We start from the raw sequence: 26,328 nt of genomic DNA, 5'->3' as shown, positions 1-26,328 counted from the left end.
CCCCAGTCCCCTGATAATTTTTGTTGCCCTCCTCTGAACTCTCTCCAATTTGTCCACATCCTTTCTGTAGTGGGGAGCAGAACAGACTGAAACAGAGGAAGAGCTCCAGGAGTGGCTGGAGATGCCAGACCTGAGTATGAGCTTTTATGCTGTGGTAATGGACTTTATTTTGGGACTTCGAAGATTGTTTTTAACTGTTGGTTGTTTAACTAGCCCCAAGCCAGGATGATGATAGCCACAGGAAAGCATTTGTGGACTTCATTAAGAAGCCGAGATAGCTCAGTGGTTTGAGCATTGGCCTGTTAAACCCAGGGTTGTGAGTTCAATCCTTGACAGGGCCATTTAGGGGTCTGGGGCAAAAATTGGGGATTGGTCCTGCTTTGAGCAGGGGGTTGGACTAGATGATCTCCTAAGGTCCTTTCCAACCCTGATATTCTATGATGAAGCCCTGAGAGACAGGAAAACTGAAACAGGCCTCTGCAGAATCACTTGAAACCAGCAGGGAATGCTACAGGGCACGCACATCCTTTTACATCAGTGTAACTTGACAGTGTGGACTCTCTTATATTGGTTTAACATTGGTTATCAAATTTAGCTTGTGCTAATAAATCTACCAATGCAAGTTCAGTAGGTATAATCCAAGTTTAAACTGAGATGGGTTTTTTTCTGAGAATTTATTTTCTGAACGGTGAATTCACAGACAAATGCAGTTTTTAATTTGATTTTTTTGTGTGGCATTGAAACTATTTGTGAATTTGGATTGAATTTGGCAAATACTTCTGGCAGAAAGAATCATTTTTTCTTCAAAAGTAAAAGTCAAAATGGTTTGTTTCAGGGATTTTGAAATGAAACATTTTGACTTTGTTTCAAAACATTTCATTTTGACCATTTTGAAACAAAATGTTTAAACATCATTGGGAAATGGTATTTTATTTTGAACACTTTCTTTTGAAAAAAGAGAACCCCCCAAAAAGGCTGAAGAACACCCAAAGCAAGAACAAAACAAAAATTTTGTTTTGGGAAGAACAAATTTTGGTCATCTTTTTGTTTTGGTGAGGAAAAAACAAAAAAATTCAATTTCAGTTCCAAGCTGATTTTTTTTCTTCCCTTTTCTTTTTGGTTTGGGGGGAGGCCTGAACCAAAATCAATTATTTGCTCAGCTCTTCTCCAGACGCTGTTCATCACACTGAATGCTCATTCCACTGAATTGTTTGTTCTTTATAAACACAGAGGAACTCCTGCTTTTTATAGCGATATGTCGTGAACCAACGTTTTGTAGAAATAAAAAAAGCCCACACAGATTGACGGATGAAATGAAAAACTGGGACATTTCTCCTGAAAGAAATTCCTGGGACACTGAGCTATCGTAGGGACTAGGTCTGTCCCAGTATAAGTGGGACATATGGCCACTTTAAGGATGATAGGCCAAAGCCGTGCTGTCTCTCCCATAAATACCACTGGTTAAAGTACTTTTGTGTCTGGCATGAAAATAAGTGAGAGCCATGAGGTTCTGTGAGAAAAGAAAGTATTTGGGGTGAATGCCAGAGGGCAGTTGTGCAGGTCAAGCTATGTTAATAACAATCACTCTGAGATAGCATCTCCTCCCAGAAGATACAAAGGTGCCCTTTATTAATAGGAATGATTGAGCCTCACAACAGCCCTTTGAAGTGGGTAGTAGTATCTTCATTTGACAGATGGAGAATCTGATGCAAAGACCTGGCGTGAATTGCCCAAGGTCACATAGCAAGTATGATGGAGACAGAGCAATGGAACCCTCCTATCGAATCCCAGTGCCATGCCTCAGCCAGGGGCACATGCTTTCTCTCGAGCACTAGAAAGGAGAAGGTCCCTTGAGGAGGAACTGTTGCAGCATTGACAGCGTGTGCTGCAATGACCATTCTGTGGTGAACATTATGGGTATGTAGAGTATGAGGGGACAGCAGGCTGTTGGTGGGGAGCCCTCCCTGTTCCTCTTTGATAATATGATGAGGGCTCTGGAATGAGGACAGGGTCAGCTGCAACTGATTGAACATTGACTGCCAGTGTGTCTTGACACCTTAGTTTAAGGACAACTGCCTAGAGCACCTTACAATGTTCAGTATACAGAGCAAAAGGTGACAGGTACACAGAAGCAAAATGTATGCACCTTAAATGTATGGGCTATGCCTCTCATTACAAAATGACTTTTCTGCTGATGGATATTTCCTACAGTGTTTGTCAAACAGTAGGTTCATGGCTTAGTCAGGGACAAAGTTATTAAGGACATAAAACGCCATCTGGATGATGCTAATAAACATAAAACCTAACCTTCAGATACTCTGTTGCAGTGACCAGACCGTGCCAGACCAGATTACCCTCTGTTTGTGTTAAAATCTGAGCCCTGCTCTAACCCTTTTGGCTGCCCAAGCCTCATATATCTTACTCTGAAAACCTAAAATGCAGTTATTCCAATAAGACAAATTAGTGCTCCCTCCCTGTCATCTTTCTGTCTTAAAAGGATTGGTTTCCCAATTAAGTTTCTTTTTCTGTTTCTAAACAGTTGGCTTGTTTTAAAACATTGATTTAGGATTTCTGCTTGGTAGTATAGTTGGCAATTTGTGTGGTGAGGGGGAAAAAAAAGAAAACCTCATGCCCACTGAAATGTAAAAAATGTATGGGGACGTTTCTGAACTTGTTTTTACAAGAAAATGATGGGCTTTTCCACAAAAAACGAAAAAAACCCTCTGTGTGCTATATGAATAATCTACTAAGCCGTTCAAGACTAGATTCCGATCCCCTGATTTCTGTTGAATAGTCCTTTACTACCTGAGTGCTCCCTCTGAAATCAATGGGACCTCTTGTGGAGTAAGTTGCTACTCAGAATGAGTAAAGGATCAAGATTTAATGGCCCTAAGCCATTAAATATTAGAGCTGGTCAAAAAATTTCCAGTGGAACAGGTTTCCACCAGTAAATACAGTTTTGTTGAAACTGAAATGTTTTGTTGGAACGTGTCAATTTTGACAGATTCTTTGATGGAAAATTATTGAAATGAATCATTTTAACTTTCTTGTTTCATGTTGGTGCGGTAAAATATTATTTAAATTTTGCTCAGTCTTGTGTTATTATCAAATAAGAATTTTAATATTTTATATGATTATGTTTTGACTTAATTGCAGTGAAGCATTTTGATATTATTGAAACCAAACTTTGGAATCTCTATTCCTCAGCAAATGTCAAAATTTGGACTTGTTAGTCTAACTTGGGACTTAAATTTCAAAATGTTGAAATTTCCCACAGAACAGATAATTCCGTTTTCTGACTAGCTCTATCAACCACGTAAATTAAAGCTGGGACGACCTAGAACTCAGCCCAGTTCCACTCTGCTGGTAGGGTTTGGGGGAGGTGGGGTTGTGCAGCAGGGGAGCATGGAGAGAGAGACTGTCCATGCAGCTGCCTAAGGATTGCAGAGTTGGGACAAGGATCTCCTCAGATTCCCATCTTGTGTTACCTTACTGGGCCATGCTGTCTGCACACTCTGCATGCCTACTGGTCCTGTTGTAGGGAGCACATGTAGACTCCTCAACATCAGTGAAGCTATGGAGTTAGGATTTTAATTCATTTTTGTACCAGGTAGCAGCATAGGGAGCAAAGTGAACTCAGAAAAAGTCTCCCCTTACTTCAAAGTCTCAATCCTCCAAACCAGTACATACATAACTTTATGCATCAGTCCCATAGTGTTCAATAAGCATTCCTCATGTGAATAACTATGGATGTGCGAAACTGCTTGCAGGATTGGGCCCTTCTCTGGGGAAATGACAGCAAGTTAGAACACTATTGGGGACTTTGGGGAGGTTATTTATATAATAAACCCTTCCCAACTCCGCACTGTGGAAGGTCGTATGCTTTGTCTGTCCTAAGTGCTAACTGAATGATTGTGAGGTTTCCTCTGTCCCAAAAAGCTATAGTATTATTTAGGATCTGATTTTTGAAGTCTTTTTCCTCTTGAAATATTGTGGTACTACACAAGCTAATGTATCTCTTTTCTTCTTTATGAGCATGATAATCTGTTGCGTGTGTGTGTGTCTATATATATATATATATAAACACCCTCATAATTTATTTTAAGTTTTGTTCAAGTTTTAAAAATGTGCTTAGTTTCGTCTATTTATGCTAACTTGATTAGAATAAATAAAATTTGATATTTGGCATAGTTTTTTAATATAAAAAAACAAAAAAGAGGACTGATTACTTAAGTAAATTAATGACTGGCAATGGTGGTTGTCATTAAAAGGCCAACATCTGCTCACAAATAGCATGCCGTTATTATGGTTATTTCTTTTGCTAAATATGGGGGAAATTGTTGTATCTCAGATACTGATGATATGTGATAAATGCTGGCTAATGTTGATATTTTTAAAGTGATGACTGCATCTCCCTCCTCAATGTAAAACTATGCAATGAACAAAGCTATGGGCCAGATTCTAATACCTTTACACACACTGAATAGTACCTAATTCTGCAAGGTTTCTCATTGAAACCAATGGTACATTTAACAAGAGCATCAGAATCTGTCCCATTGTTAACAACTACATCTTCACTGTCCTAGGCTTGACTGCACCAGCCTGTTGACAAATGCAGATTCTGAAACCATTCAGCAGGATTTACTTTTATTCATGTAGCTCTGAATCTATTGGAATCTGACCCAATGGTAGCCAGTCATGCCCTCTAAATATGTGCGCACAGAAGTGATTCCAAAGGAAGAACAAAGTGTTGGAATGACAAACTTTTTAAAGCAAAAATGAAAATTACTAGTGTTAATGCTATGCAAAATGGTGCTTAAATTAATTTTTCTTATGCACTTCTAAGTGTGTTCATTGTATGCATAATTTTAATATTTGCCCGTAGATCATGCTTTTGTTACAGAATTTTAAAAGTTGTTCCCCCCCAGAATTAAATAGCAAAGGTCTCTATTTTCTGTCTAATCATCTTGATTTACTAATTTAATGACTCTGGTGATTTGACACATGCACATAAGATCTGCACAGAAGAAAGAAATACAAAAACACAAATGTGTGTTGATAGAGGCCCCAACCATTTTGTTCGACTCCATGCAAACACATAGGGTGTGTCTACACTGCAGTTGCAGGTGGGATCTGCCGCTTGGCTTGGGATATTTGTGTTAGCTTTAATCTGGCTAGCTTGCTATAAGAGAGGTGAAGACATGATGGCACAGGCTTCAGCATGGACTGTGCAAGACCTTCTGGTCTCCTGGGATACATACGTGTATCACTAGCCCAAACTACTGTGTCTTCACTGCTATTTTAGTGAGCTAGCCGAATTAAAGCTAGCACAGGTATACTACTGAATCCAAACATTTTTGGTTTTCTATTTTTCACTAAAAAGTCTAAGTTTTCCATGGAAAATTTTTATTTTATTTTGGTAGAAATTTTCCATGAGGAGCAGGCCTATTTTTCTGACCAGCTCTAATTGTCTGACTCTGAGACCCACTCTTTCCCTGATCCATCAGAACTTAGACTCGTTGACCTTCAGGGTATTCTGGAGAATTTTCCCCGAGAATGGTGGAGGAGTGGAAAGCAGCCAGCTGGGTGAATGGAAGGTGTTACGACGAGGATGGAGGTAATTTATTGCATGTGGCAATTTTCTTTAGCGCTTTTCAGTTGTTTGGCTATTGATCCGGTAGTCTATTTGAATTTTTGTAATGATTCTAGTGATGCTTAGGGTTTTTATGTTTTGCTAAAATTATAAACGTTTGGCCACATCCTAGGATCTTTGCTATGGTTTTACTCAGTCTTCGCTGAGTCAAACTTCTGTTAAAATAACTTTATCTCTTACTAGCCCAGTAGGACATAAATGTTGAAGAGACACAGAACCCTGAAGAGTTAATGACATCCCAAACACCTAAAGCTGAAACCCCTACTTTGTTTTAGGTATTTGTGATGTTATCCACCCTTAAAAAAACCAGTATTGGAGAATAAACAAACTAACAACCAGACAAACCTTCATTTTCTTTTCAATGGAATGTATTAGATATTAGAGTATTTTGTTTTCAGTTGTTTCTAAAAGAAGTCCTTTCAGTTCAACTTTAATTGCATTTTATGGTGTGTGACTTAACCCATATCTGGCATTTTAGTGTGTCTAAAAAAAAGGACAGAAATTGTTGTGTCAGACAACTTTTTTAGCACCAAAATTCTTTTTTTCGAGTCTTTTATTTCTGCATTAACCTAGCACACGCATTATACTGTGATCCAACGAAAAGAGCATGGGGCCAGGCATCCGGAAACCTGGAAACTCCTGTTGACTACAGTGAAACCAGGGTTTCACCCATGAACTCTTATTCCCAGCTCGGCTATTGATTCAGTATGTGACCATGGACAAGTCACTTGACCTTCTATCTTTGTTTCACCATCTGTAAAATAAGGATAATGATATTTTGAAAGTCCTTGGAGATTTACACATCAAGTGTTGTATTAATGACAGGTAATAACTGTAATAAGAACTTGGCAAGAGCTTAGTAAGGTTTAGTCATTGTGAACTAGTGGTCATTAAAAATATTTGAGGATAACAAACAGAAGCAAGTCATTTGAAGCAAAATGAACTTCTTGTTGAGTTTGGTTTGGACCTGATCCCAAGGGGATATTTATAATTACCAAATTCCTTCGTCAAGTACAGATTTCACAATCAGTGGATTTTATACTTTATGTAAGAGAAACAACCTGCATTTGGATCTGTCCAGTTCTAATGAATCAGTTTTGTGAGACGACACCCTACCCTAATGGAGACGACACCCTACCTTTGATTTACCCGGATTTTGAATGTGACATCTTAGTAAGTGCACACTTAACCACGCACAGAAGTTGCATCAGTTAATCTACAATAAGTTTAAAACTGATTTAGTTGAACCTCTGCAGACTTCTATGTTGGACCACTTATATGAGACAGAGTTGAGAATAGAGTTTGCATCCCCTGACGCCGAGTCCAGTTCCCTATCTTCTAGATGCTGCTCCCGCCCCAGTATTTCAATGTCCAGTATAGACTCTGAAACACATGAGAGTCATTCACCAGGCCATTCACAGAATCAGATAATTGTTAGAGCTGGAAGTGAGTGATAGTAGTTTCTACAGTTTAACCTCTTCCTTTTCTGCCTGTGCTCTAATATCTCTAATGCATCTCCAATAGCTGCTTATGAAGCCATAACGTGAAGATTGCTACTGTTTTTTAATTCCACCCCCACTTTTGAGGATTTGATTCCTCCCTATCTGGAGAAGTTGTTTTCTGTGTTCAATGAAACTTATTTCAATTTAAATTAATTAGCTTGTAGCTTCAGTAACAAGTATCCACCCCCTTGTCTGTGTAGCATCCCTTCATGCCTTTATACCAAAATTACATCCCCTTAGTTTTAAAATTTTCCATGTGTGGCGCAGCTATCCAGTCTATCTGCCACAGCTTTCCAAGGCTGTTAAAAAGGAAAATAGCATCGGCCCTGATGAGTGAGACTATAGATAATTTTCAAGGTCAAATTCTGCAGCATATTGCTGTCTTTTGTAAGACATAGGAGACTATTAAGGACCTCAGTCATTTGATAAATATTTAAGACTCAAGAAGTGGGAACTGTAGAGTGAATAGAGCCTTATGACACTGAGTACCATGGGAATTTGGGGAAAAAACCCAAAACAACCCTCAAGTAATTTTAATTATTTCAGTTGCGTGTTCTCAGCAATTTACTTTTCACTTGGGGAAAATCCTTCTTCATTGGAAGTAGTGAACAGGACGTGGAGTTTTCCTTTCCCCAGCCCAATCTTCCTCTATTAAGCCTTTAAATCCAGGACTGGGACTCTCCTGGTGCAAAATGCATTTGTAGTAATGGATTTGTTGGCATCTTGCAGAGCTGAGGGACTGCATGGAATTGCCAATGTGTAGATAGATCTGTTTTCCTTTATTTCTAGTTTCTTAGCTGACCCTTAATCATGTAACATGGAAGGCAGATATCTTTTTGGGGTAGAAGTAGATTTTTGCAAACTGTCATTCTTTTCTTCTTTCTAGAAGAACTTGAAGGACATTTTAGGCCACACAATTTAAACTTCTCTTTGGAAGTTTGATTTTTTGATGAAAGCATTTTCCTTTTTTTTAAGTGCATGGGAACTCCTTGTTAGCATTCTACCATTACACTGAAGGGCAAGTCGGGATGATTTCCCTGCCCCTTAATTATCTCTAAGCCTCCTTATAGGGCGGGTGGAAAATGTTCTGTCATCTTTTTCAACAGAAAATTGAGCTTTCAACTATATTATGTTTTCATTGATGTCTGATTGCCATGGAAAAATTTGATTTTTTTCATAAAAAAACTGAACATCTGAATTCCAAAAACTTTCAACTGAGAATTTTTGCCCCAAAACAAACTTTAAATGAGGAAAAGTTGAAACACTTTGTTTAGCTATCTCTGATCAAAACGTTCTGACGTTCCCAAATTGAAATATTTAACTCAGTTTGACATTAAGTTCTACCCAGCTGAGTTGCTGTGGCCCTAATGGGGGTTGCATTTCAAATGCTGCATTCTCTTGTACAGGTTGAGCTCCCCAGCCAGAATACATCTTCTATGATTCAGCCATCTGACTCCATGCTGCATCTAGACCAGTCAGCAATTGTGATGCGTCTTAAAGTTTGTTTGCCCCCTGGTGTTTCCTCATGACTCAGTGATGGCTATGAGGAATTGTATGTGGGGAAATGCATGAATATAATTCCCCAGTCCCTCACTACTTCCCTCTGCAGCACCCAGATCCCTAGGACATGGGGCTTATCCCAAAAATGTCGTGGGAGTTCCCTTGCTCAGATATTGGCAGCACACAACTGGCATGATTTTGCAAAGGTTCCCATGGTGACTAATATTTGATAGTGAATGACAGCACTTCTGTCTCATATCCCAGATAAAATGTTCCTTAAAACCGTGTTAAGGAACAATGAGTAAAAAAAAACCCCTCTCACAACACTGTTCTAGATATCAAAAAACTAAGCCCTGAAAACCCAGGAAATTCAAAGTCAGCACTAAATTTAAAAGAAACCTAAACACTTGAAAGTATGGCCATAGAGAGTATGGCCATTGTCTACACTGCAATCTGAGGTACGACTGCAGTATATGTAAACATACCTGAGCTGACTCTAATCTAGCTAGCTTGGGTACCAATAGCAGTGAAGCCACTGGATCACGGTCCTTAGCCTGGGCTAGCTAGCTGAGTACATTCATGCCTTGCTACATACTCGGGTGGCGAGCCTGTGCTGCAGTCCATGATACTCTGGCTTCATGACTGTTGGCATCTGAGCTAGCTAGATTGGAGCATAGACATACCTGAGCCGGCATGTTGCTAGCACACCTCTGATTGCAGTGTAGACATACCCACAGTTACAGCACCCCACCAGGCATAACTATCATCATTATGTGGTATCTGAGCATCATGCAGGGGTTGGAGGCATGGGCAGGGGGTTTCCAGGATCCCATGCATGGGGCCAGTTAGCATCAGGACACAGCACATGGAGGGAGCAAAGAGTTCTTCGTTCCCTGGGATTACCATCTCTTCCCGCAACCACAATCAGCCAAGTCTCTCTAACTCCCCCTCCCCCAGGGTTCCCCTCTCAAGTTCCTACCTTCTCTCCCATCTCACCTTCCAAAGTTCTATTCTTCATTTCCCATCTTGTTCCCCCAGGTTCCCCTCTCACGTCCACACCTTCTCCTTCACCTCTGGGAGTTCCTTCTCATTCTCTCATCCTGGAGGACTTCTACATTCTTCCAAAATCTCAGAGAATAGTAAACAAATAGGCAAGACACTTCCCACGTTAAAGGAGCTGGCTTGTCAAGCCTGATCTCTTCCTCCTTTCTATGATTCTAGTCCATGAAGCCAAAGATTTCACAATAGGCCTCTCAAGTATGGAAAATGTCCTATGCTGAGCATGCAAAGGCCCATCTATTTGTGTGAAATATGGAGTTCTACAACATCATTGCTGAGAATGTGTGGGTTCGGGAAAAAGCAGAAGACACTAGGGGAATTTTAAAATATATGTAATTTTTGATTAAGTAGCAAATAAACATCTTTAATTCAGCAGTTATCAAATTCTGAGGGGGAGAGAAAAACAAACAAACAAAACCCTCTTCTACTGCCCTGTTTTAAACATAGTAATTTGTAAGCAGATCAGCGACCCCATCAGAAGTTGTGGCTTAAACTAGAAGGCTAGAAAATAAGTCGCTGAATTGGGAGCCTAGGCTGTACTTCCATGACACAATAGATGGGAAAATTTTTAAGCCTACATGCGAGAGGTGTGGTATATTCATCTTAAATAGGTAAGATGGCACTTCAATAGATATAAATAATGGTTGGTAACCCTAAATTAAATGCTATTTTATTTTTGAATGGATGAGACTTGCCCAGAGACAAGGTCAGTGTTGTGATTTTATACTAATGTCTACCTGGAGCAACTATTTTCTTGTTTCGTGCTTGTTACATGTTAGTCTGTTCTCAGTGGTAGCAGATGACAGAACGAGGAGTAACGGTCTCAAGTTGCAGTGGGGGAGGTTTAGGTTGGATATTAGGAAAAACTTTTTCACTAGGAGGGTGGTGAAACACTGGAATGCGTTACCTAGGGAGGTGGTGGAATCTCCTTCCTTAGAAGTTTTTAAGGTCAGGCTTGACAAAGCCCTGGCTGGGATGATTTAGTTGGGGACTGGTCCTGCTTTGAGCAGGGGGTTGGACTAGATGACCTCCTGAGGTCCCTTCCAACCCTGATATTCTATGATTCTATGATAATGTGTGTAATAAATACCCCAGTTACCTTGCAATAAAAGGTAAATGTTACATGAGACAGAGCGGGGAGAGAGGGAGTGGTGTCATGCCAGTATTAATCTACTATCCTGGAATGATAGTTCCTCTTGTTGAGAGAAATTGACTTCATATTGACTTCATAGTCACCAAGTTCATGCCTTCTTCAGCATGTTTAATGTGCAATAGAATAGCACATTGGGACACATTTTCCTATTAGTGTCATTTCTGTAGAATGACAGTGAAGAAAAGCAGTGTTAGGGGAAATGATTCGCGAATCAGATACATGTCTTCAGTTCACACACATTAATTATTTATTGGAAGCATAATTTTTACATATTTCCCCTTTTTTTGGCTTGAGGAAAAAAGCTTGTAGGATGCAAAGATTTCATAATGCTTCCCATTTTCAAACAATTTAGTATGACTGGGAGAAATTTCAGAGATAAAACCAACACACCGCAATTGTTCTCCCTCTCCCTCTTATGCTTATATGATCTCCTCCTCAGAAAGATATGGCTGAAGTTGGATAAATTAATAGAATAATTATGTTAGCCTAGGCGCCGACCCCATGGGTGCTCTGGGGCTGGAGCACCCATGGAAAAAAAAATACCTGCAGGCTCTGCTGATCATCTCCTCCCCTGCCCTCCCACTATCTCCTGCCCACTGGGGATCAGCTGTTCAGCGGCAGGCAGGAGGCACTGCAGGGTGGGGGGAGGAGCGGGGGCAGGAAGAGACGGAGCGAGGGGGAGGGGAAGGTGGAGGGGCCGGAACGAGGCAGGAAAAAGCGGGGTGGGGTGGGGCCTGGGGGAAAGGGTGGAGTGCGGGTGGGAGTGGGGGCTGGGGTGGAGCATGGGGTCGAGCACCCCCCCCAGAAGTCAGAAAGTCAGCGCCTCTGGATGTTAGTTTTCATTATGAATGAAATCAGGATCAATCTCCAGCATAGACATTTTCTCAGACATGTTATCTTGATTGTCAGGACTTGGGTGAAATTCACCACCTGTACAAAGCCAGAGTAAATGGGCACTATGCAGGAGTGGGGCAAGGGGGGTTGAAAAAAATCTCCCCCCCCCCGTCCCCGTCCCCAGCATATAGGCAGGGGGCAGGGCTCCTTTTTAGCTTCTTCACAGTCACTATTCCAGTTCCTGGGCTGAAACTGGGGCTCTGGCCCCCATATGCCTCTTGTGCTGGGCTTTTTTGGCCCCTAGGTTCACCTATTTGTGAACTCAGCGAGCCTGATTTTCCCAGCACCCTACACCTTGCGTATTCATTCACAGCACAGCAAAGTTGCAGAAAGGTCCTCGTGTCTACCTTAACCCCACCCCAATGTCCTCCCACACACTGGGCTAGCAAAGGACCCAATTTTGCCATGTGCAAGAGGTGGAATCCCCTCCAACTGTCCCCCACCTTCAGAGAACTGCTCCAGTACCCCTGAGTGAATGTCATCTATTGTGAGTCATGGCATATGAGGTTACAATCTGGCAGCTGCTTACCAGTTAAGGCTCTGATCCTGTCAATACTTACGTATCACATACCTAGCTTTACACACATGTATAGCTCCATTGAAGTTGATGGGACTATTCATGTTCTTTAAGTTAAACACATATGTAAGTGTTCATAAGCTTGGAGCCTAGTTTAACAAGTGCCATTTGCAAATACGAAGAGAAACCAAATCATCCCATCATAGTGAAATATGACATACACAATAGTTGTATACAAATATATGTTTGGACGTTGACTGGTGTTTGTAGAATAGGAGAGAATAGCTTGGAAGTAAATGATGTAGGTCTTCCAATATTTGAATATTCTTCCTGGCCCATGTTTGCCAAAATGTGGCTATCATGTCTCTCTTGAACAAGATGCAAGGGATAATTAATGTTTAGCATAAATGAAATTTTTCATTTGATATAAACATAATCAATTGTTTAAAAAAGTTTTCCCCAAATATTTTGTTATACAGATATATGTTATTAGTACATAAATCTTCATTGTGAAATGGTTAAAGTTGCCACACACATACTATTCCTGACACACAACCACAAAAGCAAGGAAATGAAAAGTTGTCAGCTGAAAGCCCTCACCTTGTACGCCATCCACAATCACGGATGTTACCACTGTAATTACTACCCACCAGAAACTTAATCCTGCCCCCTCAATTCTCCCCTTTGCTCACATCCCTTTTACAAAAATGCCCACTACTGATCTTGTTATTTGTAGCTGTGTCAGGTTGGTGTATTAAAAAATCATGGCATTAAAACCACAGAAGACCATAAGTTGAATTTTGATTTTTTCCCCCCAGTTTAAAAAAACCCTACAATACTGACCAGCCAATTTATCATCAGCTACTGTTTAACACATCCAGTTTGGTTGGTTGACTTAAATATTGCTATTGTAACACTATGCCACTATGCCCTGATATGCTTGGTACAAGTCTCAGAGAGGAAGTATGAATTTTTGGAATGATCTCCACTCTATGTGTTAGCAACACATTGCGATGAAATATAATTGAGCCACGGTTTAATAATTCTAATCTCAGCTAAATTCAAACTCATCAGATTGAGCAAGTGTGTCAGTCTCATTTGCCGTGTGTCCTTCAACATTTGCTTTATCGGGGTAATTATTTGTATGTAAGATGATTAACCTGACAATAATGTAGATTGTCTGACATCAAGCAGAACAAACACACTGGGGTTTTATGATGTTCAAGATGCCAAAAGCAAGGTTCATAAAGTTTTTTAAGTTAAAAATTCTTAACATGCAAATCGTTTTAAAAATTTTTTTAATAAATTGGCTTCCATATTACAGTGAAAAAACCTATCATTTCCACTTTTCTTTCCGTCACAGTAATAACGAAATTGCATGGCAAAACCTTTAAGGAAGGGCACATATTAGGCTAAATTCTGAACACAGATCTATAAGAGAGGGCAGAATTTGATCTACAGGAGGTAATATATTTGATCTTTAAAAATATTAATAGATCATGAAAGAAAAGGGTTTGCTGTCTCACTTTCTCAAATACTGGACCAGATACTGCTCCAGCACCCATGTATCCTCACTGAAATCCATGGCATTAAATGACTGCAAGTGAGAATAGAATTTGAACACAAGACGATTTTCTGCACTGGACCCACTATATGCTGAAAATTGTTGCTGTTGTACTTAGCCATTATCCGTCTGCAGCATGGACAGTTGCACTGCTGATCTGGATAACATATTCTATGGGTACCTGATATGTATAAATCACAAAACATATTACTGTAGAGGTGCAGCAGGAGATTTCAGAAACTTACTAACACTATTGCTTTTATCCCTCTGAAATTCCCTGAGTTCCTAATGTCCTGTTTACCTTCAGAGACAATATTGAGGGCCACATCCTCAACTGTTATAATTTGGCCTGGATCCTTTAGCTCATATTAGAACTATGCCAGTTTACATCAGCTGACGAGATCTGGCCCTTTATGCTTAGGCCTCATCCTGCAAACTGCTCAAAGGGGGAGGCAGCTGTCTGAACCGTCCCACAGAAATCACTGATGTCTCTGTTGAACACCTTGAAGCAACAGGACCTTAGTGTTTAAAGCGATTTCTGTGGGACGGTTCAGACAGCTGCCTCCCCCTTTGAGCAGTTTGCAGGATGAGGTCTAAGCATAAAGGGCCAGACAGCTTTTACACATTTAGTACAATGACAGAATTTTTCACAGAATTTTTACTTCACCTTTTTTCCCAACTTTATGATGTTCAAGTGATTTGGTTTAGTAGCAGATTCTAATTTTGGCAGGGTATGAAGGACATGAGTTTTGTAGTGAAAGGTTTGTAAGCCAGGGCAGGTCTAAATGCAAAACTGCATCTCTAGAGGACATGTGCAGAGTTGGTCTGAATGAAGTTCACACCTTAAAGTCATTGGAAGAACAGTTCAGAAAAGGAAAGGACACAGTGGGAGTTGTAAAGCATGGACACATAGTTGCTGGGAACGCTAGTAACAGCAATGTAGTCCCGTATTGGGCCGCAGAACTGAACATTTTCCCTTGGCGTAAAATCCTCCCCAGATGCATTTAGGGCGTGTCTGCATGGCTCTGCCGTGCGGACTATGGGATGTGAGATGCAAGGCAGGCGAAAGCGTGGCGCTGTAACTGCCCTGTGTATATCCCGATAGTACAAACGAAAAGGTACATTGTTCACCTTAATGTTGCAGGACTACAATAACGTGAGCTAGGTACCTCTCGGATCATGCTAGCAGGGTCTACTCAGGGCAGTTATAGTGCAACATTTTAGCCAGCCCTGCAGCTCACATCCCATATTTCGCACTACGGGGGCCATCTAGACAAGCCCTTAATCTTCAGAAAAATTGACATAACAATGGCTACCAAGGGGGCTTTTGGAGATGTTGGGCCAGGTCTTCAGCTGGTGTAAATCATCAAAGCACCATTAAATCCCAGGCCACTATGCCGATTCCAACTGGCTTTGGATTCTGCCCTGGTTTGGTTTTGGTTGTGGGGTTGTTTCGGGTTTTTGTTTGGTTGGTTGGTTTTGATTAAGCAGTGCTAGTTTTGCATCTTTCTATCTGACACTGAAAATATTTAATTAGCTGGCTGTTAAGGAGGGGCCTAAATACGACAACCTTATTTATGAGCACTACTGTCACTCTGTGTGTGTGTGTGTGTGTGTATGAGAGAGAGGGGGAGGAAAGAGAAATGAATATCAGGCAACAGCTGGAATTTAATTTAATAAATGAACCTAGCGGATGGAGAGCTGACTAGTGAAGTGAATTACTGGCTTTTCATCATTGAGATCATGATTCACATTCAGTCCTGATCAGGGAAAGAGAAAATCCTTCTGACTAAATAAATGTAAGGGGTCCTAAAGGAAATTTATTTGGAGGTAGGTCAGTTCTATTTCTGGATCGCCGCGTGAAGATTATGCCTTCCAGCCCCATTGTCTGTTCAAAAAGAGGTATTACTGGTAAAACAATATAGAACTGCAGTATTATGATAGTACAGTATTGACTGTGTGGTTAAGCATGCAATTTCAGTTCTATTATAAACCAGAATTTGGCAAAATCCTATCAAACAATTCTTCTCCCTCCAACATAGACCACTACCAGCACCTCCGTTAAACTGACCAAAAAAATCCTTTCTACACAACATTTCAGATGAGTAGTTATCTACCCCATGACAATTAATTCTGGGAAGTTTGAGTTTAAACAGAAAAGGCAGTTTGGACATATGTGTTTACAAATATGGTTCTTTGCATTGTTTGATACCTTGGGTTTTCTGTAGAGGTGACAGTGCTATCAACTATGAAAATGTCTTGGTCTAGAAAGCTCACATCTGTTTTATTCACTTGCCTCCCTGGGAACTTGTGCATTTGATTAGGTTTTGTCAGGCACAGGGCTTACTTCTGGCACTGTTTCCACTGAAATTTTGAGAGTCTGAAAGCTCCATCAGTTGCAATAAGTCTTATGAGATTAAAGCCGATTGATGAAGCTATCATTATTTGCTATTTTTCAGGCACTTGGTGATGTGTAAGATGCAAACATCAAGGCAATCCCTGACTCAGAGAATTTACAATGTAGACGATGGATGCAGAAAATAAGGGTGAAATTATGATCCCATTGAAGTCAAAGTGGCCAGAGTTTCACCCAAGAGGTACTAAGATGTATTGAGGGACCCAGCTGAAGGCATCACTGTAGTTAGTTTTTTCTCTCTTTAATCTGGTACAATTTCATGTATTACATGTATGGCCTCTGGGAAGAAGTGTTCCTAAGAGGACAGAGGCTTGGGAATTGGAAGGATGTTCTGTGCAAGGAAGAGTGCACAAAGATGGGTGTAGGAGAAGGCAATGAAGGGGAGTTGATGCTGGCATCATTAACCGTGATGGGGTCAGAGATATGAACCAAATCAGAGTTGTGCAGGGCCTTGAAGGCAAGTGTGTGAAGTCTAATCTTGATACAATTGGAAGCAAGGGGGGTGATCTGAAAAGGGCAAATACATGTTTCAATTGATGGGTGAGAGATGATTTTGGCCACTTTATTTTACATGAACGAGAGGGGAAAGGTACAGTCTGCCAGCTACCTGTATATTCAGTAGTCCTGATTCTCAATGGCCCTGCCTCTTGTGTAGCCATTTATACCCATGTAAAGTGGGTGCAAAATGCTACCATTTTCATTTGATAGCATTTTACATTCACTTTGCACTACTGTAAAAGACAACACAGGGGCCAGATCACCGGATCAGCTCTGATTCGAGCTCCAACACCAACATAAGGGAACATGTCTCGTCTCTAAACCTAACAGAAACACTGCACGTTCCTACGTGCAGCAAACACATTGAAAGCCGTTAAGAAAATGTCCAGTTCAGGGTATTTTCCTTTGTCATATTTTAACTCACGCACATCACGCTTACCACTTTCACTGACAGACTCTGTAAATAAGCCCCCACACCTCCAACCTGTACAATAACACAATACACCAGAGGTGCCAAACTTAAGGCCCATAGGCCAGATCCAGCCCACATGATGCATTCAGAATCTAAACTTTAATCTTTTTTTTTAAAGTAAATTTCTAGAACTCATAATTTTAAAGAAAACCTTCCCAAATGATCAGAATGGAACCAATGCAGTGTAACGCAGACAGCCTGAAACAGAGAATGAGGGAGAGTGAATTTCCTGGTTTACCATTAATCCCATTGGGATGTTAACACTAAAGCATAACAACATCTTAATGTAGGTTCTATCCGCATCATTGCTTATTTTAGGGGTGGAATGGGGAAGGGGTTGGGAGTGAAGCTCTTGGGTGGGAGCTGGGGAAAATTGGGAGATACTGCAGGGATGGAAATTCAGGAAGGAAAAAGGAGAAGACCCACAAAAGACAGGGAAAAGGGAGTGAGAGAGAGAGAAAAGAGGATGGGAAGACAAAGCATCAAAGTGCAGGATTAGCAGAGGGCCTGGGGGGAGGGCACATACTTCTCATTGAGCAATATGGAATGCCTCAAGACGGAACTGAACAAATAGTAAAGTGTGAGTTTAGTTACTACAGAAAGGCCATGCTCTACAGGTGATCACTGTGCAAACTTCCCATTGACATCAGTCGGAAATCCGCTGTAGATTGACAGGATTATGTAGCTCTACATTTTAGTCCTGGCCAAGAGACCACAGCTAAAAATAGAATTAAGCCCTCTCTTCAGAATGAATTTGATACCCCTGCAAAACACACACTAGATTTCTCACCATAGTGCTATAATGGAAAAGCTTAACTCCGACCACAGGGACATCAGTGTGCACATATGTGTGAAGAAAAGGAGGACTTGTGGCACCTTACAGACTAACCAATTTATTTGAGCATAAGCTTTCGTGAGCTACAGCTCACTTCATCAGATGCATACTGTGGAAAGTGTAGAAGATCTTTTTATACACACAAAGCATGAAAAAATACCTCCTCCCACCCCACTCTCCTGCTGGTAACAGCTTATCTAAAGTGATCACTCTCCTTACAATGTGTATGATAATCAAGTTGGGCCATTTCCAGCACAAATCCAGGTTTTCTCACACCCCCCCCACACACACACACACAAACCCACTCTCCTGCTGGTAATAGCTTATCTAAAGTGACCACTCTCCTTACAATGTGCATGATAATCAAGGTGGGCCATTTCCAGCACAAATCCAGGGTTTAACAAGAGCGTCTGGGGAGGGGGGGGGGTTAGGAAAAAACAAGGGGAAATAGGTTACCTTGCATAATGACTTAGCCACTCCCAGTCTCTATTCAAGCCTAAGTTAATTATATCCAATTTGCAAATGAATTCCAATTCAACAGTTTCTCGCTGGAGTCTGGATTTGAAGTTTTTTTGTTGTAATATTGCAACTTTCATGTCTTTAATCACGTGACCAGAGAGATTGAAGTGTTCTCCGACTGGTTTATGAATGTTATAATTCTTGATATCTGATTTGTGTCCATTTATTCTTTTACGTAGAGACTGTCCAGTTTGACCAATGTACATGGCAGAGGGGCATTGCTGGCACATGATGGCATATATCACATTGGTGGATGTGCAGGTGAACGAGCCTCTGATAGTGTGGCTGATGTTATTAGGCCCTGTGATGGTGTCCCCGAATAGATATGTGGGCACAGTTGGCAACGGGCTTTGTTGCAAGGATAGGTTCCTGGGTTAGTGGTTCTGTTGTGTGGTATGTGGTTGTTGGTGAGTATTTGCTTCAGGTTGGGGGGCTGTCTGTAGGCAAGGACTGGCCTGTCTCCCAAGATTTGTGAGAGTGTTGGGTCATCCTTTAGATAAGCTATTACCAGCAGGAGAGTGGGTTTGTGGGGGGGGGGTGGGAGGGGTGTGAGAAAACCTGGATTTGTGCTGGAAATGGCCCAACTTGATTATCATACATATTGTAAGGAGAGTGATCACTTTAGATAAGCTATTACCAGCAGGAGAGTGGGGTGTGAGGAGGTATTTTTTCATGCTTTGTGTGTATAAAAAGATCTTCTACACTTTCCACAGTATGCATCCGATGAAGTGAGCTCTAGCTCACGAAAGCTTATGCTCAAATAAATTGGTTAGTCTCTAAGGTGCCACAAGTACTCCTTTTCTTTTTGCGAATACAGACTAACACGGCTGTTACTCTGTAGCCAGACAGCCAGCCCCCCCCCCCTCAGACCAGCATTGCTGGGAACACACAGGAGCCAAAACAACAGGGCACTTAACATAAATTCCAGCACAGCCGTTAGAAGCACAGGTGTGCTGCTACAATGTGCCTCTGGGAACATATACAACGATTAGGCTCACAGCAGACAGAGAAGCTGTGACAGACATGGCTCTTAGCCCCTACTAAATAGCGTGATGCACACACCCCAACATCCTAGGTGGGAAAATATTTACCCTAATAAAAGGAATGTCCAGTAGTCGAAACTTATTGTTTCTCTCCCTTGCAAGTGTAAACTACTCTTGCGAGAGCTGGCGTCACCCAGACAGACCAGCCCCAATTTGGCATAAGAAAGGAGAAAGAGAATAAAGGAGTATAGAGGTATAAGTATGGGACCTACAGCACCATGATTTTTGAGTGCTTTTCACTATCTGCTGGTCAGATAAGTGACAGCCTCCCAAGGCTTCTGCAGCTAAGAGGGTCCCTAAGCCTTGTCCCTTATTCGTCTTTCCGCGGAATTGAGTGACCGATCCTGGCTTGGCACCGCTGGAATCGAGAGATGCAAGGAGGGTAAGAAGCACCCACACCTGATCTCCTATCTTTAGTGTACACATATTTTGAAATAGAGCTCTATACTTTGTTTTCTTTCTTTGGGATTGTGGCTTCAGTTTTGTAACTTGTTTGTGTGTGTAACATCTCTACATTTAAATAAGTAGGCACTAGCAATTTTGTAACCACATGATTAGAATCTAGTTTAATAAATTTTGGTAACCATTTGTGCATAAGCCTGACTTGTTTCTCTGGTTTACTGTAAAGCAGCCAACACAATTAAAGAACCTCAGCCATTTTGGCTATAAAGCCTGGCCATTAGGTGAGAGTACTAAGAGCCTAGCGTTGAGTTGTGCCGCCTCCACGGGGCAAACTCTTGGGGCGCCTGTCAGTCAATCCTGACTGCCCACTGCGAAGGAGCTCTGAGCTCTAGCAGTTAAAGTCACGGGTGTGGAGAGGCTCTTAGTGCTGCCATTGGGGCACCTGTCAGTCAGTGTTGACTGCCCACTGCGAAGGAGCTCTGAGCTCTAGCAGTTAAAGTCACGGGTGTTTAGGACCTTGGGGCATCCGTCAGCCTAGCCCGGGCTGCCCGCCGCGAAGGGACAGTGCGTCCTAGTGGTTAAAATCACGGATGGTATAAAACGGGCATAGCTGGCACCTCACCAAACATCCTTGGCCATCGGCTAACATACTCTGAAACCTGTCACATATGTGTGGTGTGTTCAAAATTACGAACTGTCACTTTAAATCCTAAGTGGTATCCTAGTCCTGCTTCCAGGCTAGGGGGGTCTGTAGGGAAGTGTGCGTTCAGAGAGTCAGTCTGCAGAAATCTGGCCTAGAGTTAGGTGGGTTGAGTTATGCCTCCGTGTTTGAGGGAGCAGCCTGTTTTGTCTCTTTCTTTTTGTGCTCTTGTGTGTTATCGTTCCAAAATAAAGAATTGCTCCGTTGCAGCCTTCCAGCAGAAGTATTTGTTTTTATCAAATTGCTCTGTGTGCAAGCCATGAACATATCAATCTGTTAGTCCATGCACTGGTGAGGCATATGATGGGTAGAGAAACCCCACCCGCCCACAAGAGGCGCCAGTGACGGACATGTGAAGTGGGGTGGAGGGAATAGGAGGGAGGGAGGATGACACTGGGAGCTGGAAGGGGGAGACACAGAAGACAGCTAAAGGAAAGGAATAATAAAGGCATGACTCAGAGAAGAATCAGTACAATAGTACTAATTCAAATCTTTCTGATTATCCTATTTCCTTAATTAATACTGCATTCTGACTGGGCAGTCCACCTTCATTCATCCTTCCACACTCTGCTACTCTGATGCCCGAGTCATTAACAGAAAAGAAAAGAAAAAAGAGGGCTTTCCAATACAGGTTATGTGTTCATTTATTTATTTATTTTGCCAGAAATTTCCAAAAAGAAGTTGTTTATTAAGGTCTTGCAATTTTTTTTATATTTTTGAAATAAAATAAAAACTGAAAACCATTTAAAAATTGGAAAATATCTTTAGGGGGGGAAGCCATTCTCCAGTCTCTCCCCCCACCCCGTCTCCCTAGTACTGCCACATCTATTCCTTTTCTTTAGTGTGAGATAAGTGATTGGCCACCCTAAGAAGGACAGTGCCCCCAAGAACATACAAGGCATTAGCTTGAAATCAAGGTAGTGCAAGAAAGTCAAAATACCAATTCCTGCCTGAATTCCAGATCTGTGTATGCCTCGTTCATGGCTTGAGGCGAGGTACTGCTGCCCCTGCCTCAGTTACAGAAAATTAGGTCAGGTGGGAACTAGACATTCCTCCGTAAAGGAACAGTATTATGAACAAATAGTAAAGTGTGAGTTTAGTTACTACACAAAGGCCATGCTCTACAGGTGATCACTGTGCAAACTTCCCATTGACATCAGTTGGAAATCCGCTGTAGATTGAGAGGATTATGGAGCTGCTGGCCAAGATCCTTAACGATCACACTACATATACGCTGGGATGCACGTGGAATTTCGCCTAGAAACATACTTGTGAAACTCTGGAGGTCTGTTTTTTTTCTGGTCCAGTCTTAAAGCTGGCTAAAAGGCCCATTTCCACCAGCTTTCTTTTATGTGCAAAATTGTGCTTGCTGCGCTATGTGCTCTGAATTTATTACTCAGTAGCAAGGGAGTTGGACTGTGTTCCATCAACTATCTTGAGGGGCTTTTATGACATTTACATGTTTGCTTCTTTTTATGTAAGCTACACATTCCCATGCCTGCCCATTTAGGGCACATGTAGCCCTCTCAGCGGTAAACCAAGAGAAACCTACTGGGGGAAACCTGGAGTTTATTACATCAGTGTGAGAACACAACCGCGATGCATCCACTTCACTTACTGCTGGTTTTCATTTAGAAGACAGGAGCACTTAGCATTCTCATGCTCAGGACTTTCCTAGGAGAAAATCTCATTGGGATGCATCTGTTGTCAACCATGATGCTTAACCTGCTTCCCAGTTTAAAATTCAGGTTATTTCTGCAGTGAGACTTTTGTATGAGTGTATAACAGAGGCCATTATGCCATATTCACCAGAGTTGTGAAAATTAAAATGACTTTATTTTTGACCCTTGAAAATATCTGAGATTCCCATTTGGCTTGGATTTTCCCCAATCTATAGTGGCTGAGCGTACGGTCCTAATAGATATGCAGTCCAGATGTTAGTTGTCTAATATGTATCCTGGGCTGCTGTGCTTAGCAGCATATAAGAAAAGCTGGTGACGCAGTTAAATAAGGAACATGCACATTCCAGTATTCTCACTAGTTTACTAAAGTTAAGAGTTCCAGATTGCGATACCTCCGGTTCTGTCACTTTGAATTTCTGGGAAACGTCAAGAGCATGAAACTTGCTGTATGTGTGACACAAAGTAGGGAAGCAGGGCCACCCCAGATCTGATCACAAAAGTGTGCCTGGATGGTCTAATGTGCTGGCTTGTGTATCTACATAGCACAGCCGTCTGCCAAACGCTGCATGTGAGAAGTGCTCAGGTGATTATAGCTGGCTGATGTCACATAAGCTAATGTGGCTGCTCCTGCAACTCACTAGACAAAAGGCGCTAGAACTTTGGAGAGGGAGTTCTTAATGCCTGACGCTCCCTATATGCAGACAGTGGGCCCGATTCTCACCTCCCCTCTTTGACACTGAATGGGCTTCAGTGGAGCTATTCTCTGACATGTACTGTTGTGAGTAAGGGGAGAATTACGATGTCTGTGTGCTAGATGAATGTAGCCATGTATCATCAGAATCAGCACTGAGTCATTCTGATTTAGACCCAACACTTTCCCTGCCTTTCCTCCTATCTCCCTGGTCTAGAGTTAGGTAGTGCAAAAGGGTGCTTATCAGTACTGGATCAATGCTGACTAATTTAGGTTTTAAAGTCAAGATACAATTTGGGCTGAGTCCACTGAAGTTCTTGGAAGACACAAATAGGAATCTTTACTTAACTGGTATTTGTCTCACTGAGATTCACTCAGTGCAACAAGTGGTAGAAAATCATCCACTATAAAACTGTAAACAAATCAATTGCTTCACCTTGATCCCATTGAAGGCTCTGGCAAAGCCCCACTGATTTCAGTGGGCACAGAAGCAGGCCTTAAAAGGAAAGAATATAAATAGAGTCACTGTTTCTAGTTCTGAAGTGCAAATGAAACTTAGTTCCGCAGGGAAGAGAGCAGCTTCTACCACATGCACAGGTAGTATAGCCCCTCTGTTTCTCAAATAAATCTGAAGGGAATTTGTTGACAGTTCAGAGCTGAGTTTATTGGCTGGGAAGTCAATAAAAAGGATTAATGTTTAAGATGAGCAGTAAATTTTGATTGCTGTGTTCCGCAATTAGATTCATATTTTAAGGAACAGAGACATCAGAAGCTGTGGATCTCACAAAAATATTGGTGAAGGTCTGTGAAAAGGATTTTTTTTTTAACACATGGATGGAAATAATTTAATTCACATGAAGAAAGCAAGGCTGTGGCTTTTTTCCACATTGTCACGTAGAGAAAAGAAGACTTTGACCTTTTTAGGAACAAAAAGGAAAAGTTTTCTTTATTAGAAGTTCTCTTCAGTGATTAAGTACAAGTGTGTTGCTTGTGATACAGCATGGCTAGAAGGCAGCAGGAGAGTGATTTTTTTTTGAAGCAGAAAGAATTTTATTTGTGTAACACTAACAAAGAATCACCAAAAAGGATAAAGCAAAACTATGCAACAAACCAAAGCAAACACAAGGTATAACACAGCAGCCTTCAGGAGGGAGAAGTGTTCAGGCTAGCCTGGGCCCAGAGCGGGGGGGCTTCCTCGACACTCGTGGTCTTCCACCCTCCTGAGTTACCTGGTGGCCTAGAGCAGGGGGGCTTCCTTGACAGCAGGAGAGTGATTTCTTTTTTTTTTAGGAGAGCATTTTTATTTTTATTTTTTTTAAGCAGAAAAGAATTTTATTTGTGTAACACTTACAAGGAATCACCAAAGAGGATAAAGCAAAACTATGCAACAAAACAAAAGCAAACAGAAGGTATGACACAGCAGGCTTCAGGAGGGAGAAGTGTTCAGGCTAGCCTGGGCCCAGAGTGGGGGGGCTTCCTCGACACTCATGGTCTTCCACCCTCCTGAGTTACCTGGTGGCTAGAGCGGGGGGGCTTCCTCGACAGCAGGAGAGTGATTTTTGAAGCAGAAAAGAATTTTATTTGTGTAACACTTACAAAGAATCACCAAAGAGAATAAAGCAAAACTATGCAACAAAACAAAAGCAAACAAAAGGTATAACACAGCAGCCTTCAGGAGGGAGAAGTGTTCAGGCTAGCCTGGGCCCAGAGTGGGGGGGCTTCCTCGACACTCGTGGTCTTCCACCCTCCTGAGTTACCTGGTGGCCTAGAGCGGGGGGGCTTCCTTGACAGCAGGAGAGTGATAGAGGAGAGATATGTAAGTCCCAGGATTTTTTTTTTTTTTTTTAAGGAGAGCTTTTTTTTTTTTTTTTTTAAAGCAGAAAAGAATTTTATTTGTGTAACACTTACAAAGAATCACCAAAGAGGATAAAGCAAAACTATGCAACAAAACAAGAGCAAACAGAAGGTATAACACAGCAGCCTTCAGGAGGGAGAAGTGTTCAGGCTAGCCTGGGCCCAGAGTGGGGGGGCTTCCTCGACACTCGTGGTCTTCCACCCTCCTGAGTTACCTGATGGCCTAGAGCGGGGGGGCTTCCTCGACAGCAAGAGAGTGATTTTTTTTTTTTTTTTTGAAACAGAAAAAAAATTTTATTGTGACAATTACAAGAATTATCAAGAACCAAATCAAAGTATGCAACAAAACAAGGCAAACAGAAGGTATAACACAGCAGCTTTCAGGAGGGAGAACTGTTCAGGCTAGCCTGGGCCCAGAGCGGGGGGCTTGGTCTTCCACCCTCCTGAGTTACCTGATGGCCTAGAGCGGGGGGGCTTCCTCGACAGCAAGAGAGTGATAGAGGAGAGATATGTAAGTCCCAGGATGAGGAGAAGCCTTATTCCCTGTAAAGGGAAGAAAGGTTTCTATAGATTAATTAAAAGCACCTGAAGCCAGTTAGAGCACCTGAAGCTAGTCATCTGATAAAAAACCCCTGCTTCAATGAGCCAGGGGAAGGAGTTGGAGCAGAGAGCAGTCTGGAGAAGTGCTGTGGATGGCTAGAAGACCAAGACACTAGGTAAAGAGACACCTGGCTTGTGCAGAGAGAGAGGGCAGGAAGTCCCACAAGCTGAAGAGCAGGACAGGGAAGTAGCCCAGGGGAAGGAAGCACTAGTTCAAGTGCTGGCACCTGGAGTAGAGGGTGGGCCCGGGTCCCTCCCTCTCCACTACCCTTCTCTGGGTTACTAGTGGGACAGTAGATACCCTAGTTCAGGGGCAGGAAACTGTGCCCTGAACCCTCCCCCTGCCCCAAGAAGAAGAAGCATGGGACTTGTCATAATCGTACTGGCAATTTGCCACATGCTGCATTAATCCTCAAGGTCTATTTTTATTAATGTTCAGTTGTTGATATGCCAGTAATGTACACACGATGATATTTGCTCTTCATCAGGGATGGTAATCTTGTTAAAAATTGTGGCCTTGAGAAGTAAACCGAGGTTAAGGGCCATCAATCTCTGTGTACATGCTGTTGGACACTGTTTAACGAGGATGCTTGAAAATCCTAGCTCCACTTCTTCACTAAGATTGTGTCTTCCACTGCAGAGTTACTCCTTTCAAGTTAGCCTAGATCAAGTGGGAGCAGCCATACTGGAAAATAAAACTTGAGTTCTGCGTCCAAACTGGTCCTCCACTCCTCATGTGTGTCACTAGGACTCAAACATATGCCATGGTTCTTT

At 41.9% G+C, this 26,328-nt stretch overlaps 1 long non-coding RNA gene across 1 annotated transcript in view; it reads left to right on the top strand.

The window, feature by feature from the left end:
- Nucleotides 1–26,328, top strand: part of LOC141995622 (uncharacterized) — a 44,176-nt gene that overhangs the window by 3,056 nt on the left and 14,792 nt on the right. Inside the window, exon 2 of the long non-coding RNA XR_012641376.1 lies at nucleotides 5,508–5,617. This is a non-coding gene — a long non-coding RNA (uncharacterized LOC141995622). The remainder of the gene's footprint in view (nucleotides 1–5,507; nucleotides 5,618–26,328) is intronic.

The sequence above is a fragment of the Natator depressus genome, chromosome 11 (assembly GCF_965152275.1).
Source record: "Natator depressus isolate rNatDep1 chromosome 11, rNatDep2.hap1, whole genome shotgun sequence".
In the NCBI taxonomy this organism is placed as follows: domain Eukaryota; kingdom Metazoa; phylum Chordata; order Testudines; family Cheloniidae; genus Natator; species Natator depressus.
This window is presented reverse-complemented; position numbering and strand designations above follow the sequence as displayed.